Genomic DNA, 10,063 nt, shown 5'->3' with positions numbered 1-10,063 from the left:
TCATCAATTTAGGTATGTCTACAAGCCTTAAGTTTTACTCTGTTGGCCATGCTCTCTCTCTCAGGGGTGGGGGTCGACTTGTTTTCTTTGTTTTTTTTTTCAATCTTATTATTTGTAAAAAATTGATTGATTTGTATAAATTATTACAATAAAATTATAAATAAAATTTAAAAAAAAATAAAATACATAATACACACACAGACACACAAAAATGCTTTAGTTTAAACATAGAGTAAAACAAAGAAATTTCAAATTGACATGAAGGATCCTAATTGTATTCTGTGTGTCTAATTCTGTTGTTGAGCTATAGCTGTTGACAATGGAGAACAGGAATACAAAAACCTCAGTCAGCAACATCCCTAAGAAAATTAAACTCTTGTCTATGCTTAGTTATAACAGAGAAAGCAAAGTCAGACACAGTCAAAGCCCTAGAGCCTCGTTTATAAAACATTGCATGAAAATACATGTACTGTATGCTAAAAACAAAATTGCGTTGGTAAAAAAAAAAATGAATTAATGATTTATAAATCCAGGCATATGCATATCTCTATGCAATTTACTCTTTATAAATCACATTCTTCTTGTAAATATGCGTTCCTTCATATGCCTCAAACCTCGCCTACTTCCACCCTGAAACAACCACATACTGTATGACCCACGCTAGTCAACCTCATACATACGCAGTCGCAATGCTGCAGACCTTCATTGGCTGGTAGCCACATGACACATCCAGTAGTGAGAGACAGAAGTTCTCGTCTCTAAAATAGAGGCATGCAAAAAACATTTATTTGGTGCCCTAAGCACGGGTGTCATCAACAAGCACAAATGTACTGAATGGCAACGTGTTACTGATGCTGTAAATGACGTGAGTTCCATACACACTGTGGGTGAAGTAAAAAAAAAATAAAAAAGGTCTGATCTGTGGCGATGAAGCAGATCGCTAGTCACCGACAGAGTGTGTGTTAAACAAGAGGAGGAAAAAAAATACATGTACCCTCTCTGATTTCAATCTGCGAATAACAACTGCCTTTTTATGCATATTATACCATGTTTGTCAGTTTAACTTTAACAGATAACCTGTGGTTAACAAAAGCAGCTTCATTCTTGTTAGGTGCCCTTATTGCAATATGAGTGCATTAAAGTGCCCCGATTACATTGGGAAAAAGGACACTGGTGCAAATTGTCTTTTTATCTTGGTAACAATATGTTATATGTCTATGCACCCACACCATACGAAACCTGGATATAGCACTTCCTCGGTCAGTTATTAGGTCCTGCACAGCATGCATGATAGAGTGAAGCTTAACTGAGGTATTCCTGACATGTCGGTCAGTTCCCTGTGAGAAGTGACCATGGGTAGTCTAAACTGATGAAAAAAAAATCAAAACTATTCTTCAGTGCAAAAATGCAGCCTTAGTCTTCTTGAAAAGGAGCTAAAATACAGTCTGTGCATCATATTCATTACATCTGAGCTTTAATATTGTAACCACTAGAATTGTCCAACAGGAGCTGCCTCCACCTTTTTTTCCTACCGGTTAGGTCCGGTCTGAGTCTGAACAATTAGTTCACTGTAACAAACAAATGCAATAAATCCCTTTAAAATTCCCCTTTTTTTTAATAAGAACTGGAGCACCTTATACCAACAAAAGAATATAAGAACCACACACAAATCACAACCCTTCGCTTCTAACTCAGTAAGAATACATTACAATCAAATCTACATTCACAAAGAAAGAAAATAACTGTGAACTCCACCTTCTATTCAACCCCTGCAAAAAATTTTTAAAAACTCACCGCACTCTCTCATACACACACACACCCCAATTAACACCAAACTTGACTTCTTCAGTGAAAGCTGGGTTTGTCCTTCCTAGAATCTTGTTTTCCGTCCTTAAAAGTTCACCTTCATTTTAAAATCCCTTACACCCTGGGGGCATTTTTCTACAATATCCACCTGAGAGGGGTTACCCCAAAATAAGTCCTTGTTATTCAAAAAATAAAGGCAGGATAGTCCATTTTTCACTAAAACCTGACAGATAACTTCTCAAATGTGATAGGATCTGTGTTTGTGTCAAATTTAAACAGCCCCTTTATTTAGAAACAGCTGGTACAACTAGGAAAAAAAAACAGGCACATACAGTAATTTTTTTCAGATTTTTGTTTTCAGTTAAAGCTCATGTACAAGTAATGCCAGGGAAGTTTTTTCACCTCACAGGCATTCCCAGACATGTCAACTGTGCCAGTCTAAAGTTTCATGTTGATAACACAAAGAATAAATACTTACTTCATTTGGCACCATGGCTCCCCTCCCCTATCCAAAATGTCTCCAAACAGGGTACCAGGTTCAGAACAATTTTATTGCACATAAAATGGTGAATTATATAAAAACTCTGAACCCCATCCCCTAATACACTGTTACACCCAAGTACCCCTCCTACCTCGCATATACATTTACATGAAATTACTTACATTGTTTGGTCCTGCTTCAAGTACTGTATTTTTTCACTACTCACACCATCAGCTGTGTCTCATTATGTCCATATATGGACATTTATGTAGATAGATAGATAGATAGATAGATAGATAGATAGATAGATAGATAGATAGATAGATAGATAGATAGATAGATAGATAGATAGATAGATAGATAGATAGATAGATAGATAGATACTTTATTAATCCCCAAGGGGAAATTCACATACTCCAGCAGCAGCATACTGATAAAAACAATATTAATTAAAGAGCAATAAAAACGCAATGCAAGTAAAAAAAAAAAGCAAGGTGGAGAGTACGAGACAGGGAAAAACAGACAATAACTTTATATAATGTTGACGTTTACCCCCCCGGGTGGTATTGAAGAGTCACATAGTGTGGGGGAGGAACGATCTCCGCAGTCTTGTCAGTGGAGCAGGACGGTGACAGTAGTCTGTTGCTGAAGCTGCTCTTCTGTCTGGAGATGATCCTGTTCAGTGGATACAGTGGATTCTCCATTGATTGACAGGAGTCTGCTCAGTGTCAGTCGCTCTGCCACAGATGTTAAACTGTCTAGCTCCATGCCAACAATAGAGCCTGCCTTCCTCACCAGTTTGTCCAGGCGTGAGGCGTCTTTCTTCTTAATGCTGCCTCCCCAGCACACCACCGCGTAGAAGAGGGCGCTCACCACAACCGTCTGATAGAACAGCTGCAGCATCTTATTGCAGATGTTGAAGGACGCCAGCCTTCTAAGGAAGTATAGTCGGCTCTGTCCTCTCTTACACAGAGCATCAGTATTGGCAGTCCAGTCCAATTTATCATCCAGCTGCACTCCCAGGTATTTATAGGTCTGCACCCTCTGCACACAGTCACCTCTGATGATCACGGGGTCCATGAGGGGCCTGGGCCCCCTAAAATCCACCACCAGCTCCTTCATTTTGCTGGTGTTCAGGTGTAGGTGGTTTGAGTCGCACCATTTAACAAAGTCCTTGATTAGGTTCCTATACTCCTCCTCCTGCCCACTCCTGATGTAGCCCACAATAGCAGTCTCGTCAGCGAACTTTTGCACGTGGCAGGACTCCGAGTTGTATTAGAAGTCCGATGTATATAGGCTGAACAGGACCGGAGAAAGTACAGTCCCCTGTGGCGCTCCTGTGTTGATGACCACAATGTCAGACGTGCAGTTCCCAAGACGCACATACTGAGGTCTGTCTGTAAGATAGTTCACAATCAATGCCACCAGGTATGAATCTACTCCTATTACTGTCACTACTGTGAGGATTTGTGAGTATCGCCACTTTTATGAAGTCCATTTTCTCAGAACTTGTGTAAAACGAGTCAATTGTGTAGTAGTATCTTCTCAGCCAGTGTTGTCATTTTAATTTGTCACAAATTGAAATTGCTTCATTTTATTGCACAGACGTTTCTACTTTCTATCTAGCTTAACATTACATTTTAATCATCTTCCTTCACAAAGTTGTCTTGGAAAAGTAAGTGTGTCCACATTTTATATATACGTATTTATGTACTACTACTACTATCCACACCTCCCATATTCCATTCCCGCAATTCATTTGATTTTTGATAACTTACAGCAGCTGTAATAAAGCGATAAAAAAAATTATTACAAATTCCATTTAGAGAGCTGGTTTGTTTGTCACCGACGTGTGATCTGATAGTGACATGGTCACAGACGCCACTGCACAGAGCCAGCTTCTAGTAGATCTAGTTTCGAATAAATTACTAACAGTTATGCTAGACAGGATTGGCCCACCTCTGGGCACTGCACAGGAGTCTTCAGCAAGCTAGCTACACCACTGCCGGGAGAGAAATATTTAGAAAGAAAGTGGTCAAAATGATAGACAAAAATTGAAGTCAAAAAATGTAAGAGCAAAGGCCAGAACCAGAAAACATTGATAATATTGAAAATTTTCATCAAAAAGTGATAAGCAAGAAGGGATTTGTTATTCGCACCTCGGATGAGGAAGTGAACATTTGGAAGACAAGTTTAACCCATCACATCATTTCCTGCGGGTCAAGACTTCTGAGACACCTCTAACAATACAGGATGCTGCCCTAACAATGAATGCTGAAAATTCAAGAGTCACTCACCCTGAGCCTTTTGAGATCTTTTGTAAAAAGTACAGAAAATGCAACCAAAATAGCCCAAAATATACAGTAATTAAAGTGGGCAGGGGAATCAAAAAGAACAAAATGAAATTCCAAAAACCCCCAAAGTGCATGCCAGATCACTAAGAATGAGGAGGATAAGCACATAAAAAATATACATAGAATACGAACCACAACCCTAACCCTTGTGTCTGATGCTGCTGGCATAGGCTCTGTACCCCCTACAAACCTAACTGGATTAGCTGGGTTCAAGATGTTATGTTTAATTGTGTGACCATACAGTGTGCCTCTGCAAAATAGAAAAACCCCACAGTTAGTAAGTGCTTCAGGTAACAAATAGTTGAGACAGTCTTGTTTTCATTGCTAATGTCCAATGTTGTCTCGGACCACTCCAAGTGGCATTCCACCAGCGATGTCCCAAGTCCTGGCCCACAAAACATCTCCCTTGTAAACCCATTTTCCTTTTGAAGCAAACTAGAAATTTCACTATAGTCTTTTCTTCCTGACCATTCACTTTTTTTTTTGCTCTTCTTTAGGCCTTGTCTGCCCCGAGTTAAAGGGACAGGTAGGTAGAGACTTTTGTCCACCTGACCTCTCCAGGTCTTCTGGTTTGACCACTTCTCCTTTATTGCTGAGATAGTCTTACTTTAGTCCAACTCCCCAATTTTCTCTCTGACAACTTGACAGAAAGGGTCCCTCTATGAGGTAAAGGGGAGCTCAACTTTTCTCGATATGATTGTTATGACTGAAGGAAGGACAAATGACGGAGGATTCAGAGGTGTCAGTGATGCAGCGGCACTGGGTTCCTCTTATTTCTGTAATTGCAGTAGGAATTATAGCTACTTGGACGCTTGCATGAATACACAGTTCCCTTTCACTTAAAGTGAACCCTGTAACAATTTCTGTCAGTGCTCTTGCTGTTTCTTTGAGCCCCTCACTGCCGTGTCCAAGGTATTCAGGACTGATAGAATTACCTGCACCAGCTGCAACAGTTCACTCAGTTTGTACAAGATGACTTGTAGTTCTGGTTGGTTCATCTAATTTTGGTCTGAATTTCAAGTGTTTCTATCCACCCATGAAGAGTTAGCTAACAAACACTCCTTTTGTACATGCTGAGTCAGGGAAACAGAGGAAAGATGGGAGTTGGAGTTTGGACAATCAGCTATCTGACCAGTTGGCTCCATCTCTAGTGTTTTAATGATGGGATTCAGACATTTTACCCGTAACTCACCATTATCTCTGTGAATAGGAAGAGTCACTCACCCTGAGCCTTTTGGCAGTGGTGTCCTCCCAGTTCCAGTCTTTGGAAACCTCATGGCTTTCTGGCCTAGAAACTACAAAACAGAATAGAAGGCCCACAGCCTTGACATCTTTGTTAGCAGACTTTTGGGTTTTTAAGTCTTTTCCCCTTTGGTTTCAGCCCCTCACCGGTACATGCCTTTGTTCTGCATATCAAGAGCAGCGTCTTCACAGAGGTCAAATAACGTGTTCCCTAAAAGGTGCTCAATCTGCACTTGTGGTTCACCTTCCAAGGCACGGAGCAACAGCCAGCCATTTTCATTTTCCTCTGCAAAACTTTCCCAGACTTATAGATGTCTGAGGGACATGTGCTGCCTCCCGGACTGACTTTTTATCCCCATTACTTTATTGGTGACCCTGTTACTTGTGTTGCATTTCTTGTGAGTGAACCCTAGACCTGTTTATTTTTCAACAGTTCCCTGCCAAGAGATGACCAGGAAATCTTACTGACTATGCCAGTAGTAACCACCACGGGACACAGCAGTGCCCCAAACCCCCAGACACAACTACAAAACACAGTCCTGGGTTTAAATATAAAGTGTTTATTTGACACAATACCTCCACAGGGATCCAATTTCCTCCTTTTTAGGCTGCACAGCTAAGTAATGATTTTTCTTTCTCCTTTCACATCTTGCAGGTAGTCTCATCTACCTCCTCCATACTCTGAAAACTCGTGCAGGAATGCCGGCTTCTTTTATGCCAGACCCAGGAGCACTTTTGGTGCCACAGCTTTGCACACTGAAAGCAATTCTGGGTCAGGCAGAAGCCCTTCAAATAAGGTATAGCAATCCCCCGCAGCTCCACCTGGCAGCACTCACAAACCCCTACAGGGTGGTCCCCATGGTACTGCAATTGCCAGCCTGCTCTGCAGGTATCCATATGGGAATTCCACCAGTACAGTGCTGCCACTGTATGAACGGGAGGAAAACACACCCCTGGAAAGCAGACACACTCTGACCTTCTACACAGGCCTCCATTCCAGGAAAAACATCCATTCTGATCCTGGTCAGGACACCGTCCTTCGATTACAGTCTCCCTTCCCAGCAAGGAGCCCAGGATGTCGGTCCATTCAGCATGGCAATTACAATTGTCGTAAGAGTTTTCTTACTCAGAGGAAATAAGGACAAAATTGCTCTTTTTTTTAGGTCACTTCAACCTCATCTTAATTTTGGTGAAATTGTTCTTTGCTGCATCATTTGGTCCTTATTGCCTTTTATAAATAAACAAGTGACTTTATTTGCAACATTCTCGGCAGAGTTTTTAAATGTGTGCTGCTAATTCTGTGATCCTAAAATACTGTCATGAAGGCTTTTCTTAATTTTGGAAGGCAGTCCCACCAAATCTAATAAAACTGAATCTGTTCAACATGTTGAATTCTTCATACAGGACCACTGATCAGACATCAAAGCCAGGTAATGATTATCAAATTCACACCAAATTAAATGAACAAATGCAAATCTGATAATCATGTAATAGCAAAGCCTGTCATATTAAGTGGTAAACCCCACATTAGAGTTATTCAGGTTCTTTAAAGGAAGAGATAAGGGCACCAGCCTGATTCATATTTTTATTTCACAGTGCACCTTGATAGCTGGCAGTACAATATATAGAGCCATACTCAAAAATCACTTTCCTAAAGAGGATTTATAATCCAGGGAGGCACTCTTTGAATAAATAAATAAACATATTGTAAGAGATGATTTGCTCATCTACCTGATAAGTCATTTATTACCCTCACACAGGATGTGCCCCTTAAGGTTGGCAAATAGTTTTATTTACATTTACAACCATCTAACTTCATGCATTGAAGTTCGATACTTGTGATGTTTTGTTACTCTATAGCATTAACACTCAAAATAGCTTCGCAATCTCCTTCATAAGGATTCAGCTATATGGGTAGCTAAAATATATTTTAAATAAACCTATAAACATACATATTCAGTCCTCTAGATTCCAATTTATTGCATAAGCAGCACTGGGCAGGCAATATACAAAATAGCCTTTGCCAGGGCACTAGTCCACCTCACAGCACACTATGAATGCCCACACTCATTTAAAGCAGGCCAATTCATGAAGGTTGATTCAAATAAACTGTACCTCTTTGGAATGCTGGAAAAAAATGGGAGTACATGGAGAAAAACCAACACAGATACGGCAAAAAAGGCTAACCTGACACCAATGGTGACCACATAAAGATTTAATGTTAGGGCAGTGGATCAGTGAGGCAGTAATGCTAACTGCAGCTTACAAACAATATTAATACAAATACACATACAGGCATACGTTTGACTTTTAATGTGGCACAAGATCATCTTTTTAAGGGTTTAAACATTTCTTTGCCACGGCTCATACTAGCTGCAACAACTGAAGCACAATACCTGCCGCTTCTGCTATTCCCTACCCGAGTGAGTGGCGTTGTGGTTCTTTCAAACTCTGACATGATCACATAATTATAGACTGAAACCTTTTAGTAGACCATTGTAAAAACAAAAAAAGGCTACATAGGGTCAGTACATTTTCTGGGACTTTACTGTCATATTCATAGAGTATAAGGGAATTCTTACTTGCATGATTAACATGCAACAAGTTGCCACTTCCAGCACCTTTATGAACAAAACTTCATTTTAATTCACATATAGGTAGGTGGATAAATAGAAAAGGCACTGCACTGATATACACAAACGGAAGGACAGATAATAGGGGAATATACAATAGACGGATAGATATTAAAAGCCACTATATGCACTGTAGATAGTAGTATTAACACATCATGTGTACAGAGTACAGAGAAACTGTCATCTCAAATTCAGCTGAGTCTGTTCTTTTTTGGCAAATGTTTCAAAAAGAATGTGACATTCTCTTTAAAAATCAATACTGTCAAATTTATAATTTTACTTTGTCATTTCCCAAAAATAAAGCAGGCAATGTGGGCTGTTACAAAATTAAATCACAAGGTGCCAGTTCCATCCCTGCCTCTCACTCACTGTGTGACCCTGTCTGAGTGCCCATCAACTGTAAAATCCTTAAAATACAGCTGAGCTCATCGGAAAGTGATATGGCAATGTTCTCCTCCATCAGTCAACTGAACATCACTCCTCCCCAACATCCATCCATCCATCCATCCATGTTCCAACCCGCTGAATCCGAACACCGGGTCACGGGGGTCTGCTGGAGCCAATCCCAGCTAACACAGGGCACAAGGCAGGAAACAATCCCGGGCAGGGTGCCAACCCACCGCAGCCTCCCCAACATTTTGAGGGAAAATGAGATGTGACAACTGAACTGGTTGTTGTACACCGAGTGCATTGAACTTATGGTGCCAGCCTGCAGTTAAACCCCACAAATCAGCATTTGGGAGGAGTGGAGTTTGCTCTTCAACAGAGTCATGTGGTTTGTGAAAAGTTCCTTTCAATAAAAAATATCATCGTTTCTCAGAAGGTAGAATTTCATAAGGCACTTAGAATTTACAAATACAGAAATCCAAGTGCCTGCTGTTGACTGTTTATGAGTAATTGGAAACCACCCCTTGTTAAAATCAACATCCGTTCAAAGGTTTGGGATGGTGTTCACTACCAAAAAGGTAGATATGAAATAAAGGTTATCTGTAAAAAATAAAAATAATTTAAAATGCCAAGTCAAGATTTTAACAGTAATTAAAAGCACTAGCCAATCCCCTGTCATTACCATCAAAGCTCTGAAGTTTCTGTCCATGTTTCCCTCTCACTGACTACATCTTTAGTTCTCCAGGAGGCTTTAAACTTTTGTTCCACAATATTAACTCACTTGCAGCTTTACTACTGTACTGTATGTCTCCTAATCATACAAGACACCAAAGATAGATAAAACTTTAAGGTTCTGCTTCTTGGTTGGCATATTATGTTCTGTCCAAAGCTCAGCCTTGTGTTCTTCCTCAACCCTAAACTTTACGTCTGAACTTACTGCAACACAGTGCGTGCCAACATTTCTTCCACTCTACCCTTGCCTATCTTAGGCACTCTATCATATAAAATATTTTTGTTAAGCTCAATTATGCTTGAATTAGTACATGGTAATTCTGAAATCTCATCTGCACAATAAAAAATTAAAGGTAAGTACTAAACAGCAAAAGAAGGTGGCAGGACCACACAATGCTCTTTAATAATGGGAAGTGAACCTGATAAGA

At 40.1% G+C, this 10,063-nt stretch overlaps 1 protein-coding gene across 5 annotated transcripts in view; it reads right to left on the bottom strand.

Moving 5' to 3' along the window:
- The window catches only part of LOC114643144 (butyrophilin subfamily 1 member A1-like), a 186,586-nt gene that overhangs the window by 151,223 nt on the left and 25,300 nt on the right, over window positions 1-10,063 (bottom strand). The window lies entirely within an intron of this gene.

Source organism: Erpetoichthys calabaricus, chromosome 2, assembly GCF_900747795.2.
Source record: "Erpetoichthys calabaricus chromosome 2, fErpCal1.3, whole genome shotgun sequence".
NCBI classification, from domain to species: Eukaryota; Metazoa; Chordata; class Cladistia; order Polypteriformes; family Polypteridae; genus Erpetoichthys; species Erpetoichthys calabaricus.
The sequence above is the reverse complement of the archived record's forward strand: the minus strand, read 5'-3'. Positions and strand labels throughout refer to the sequence as shown.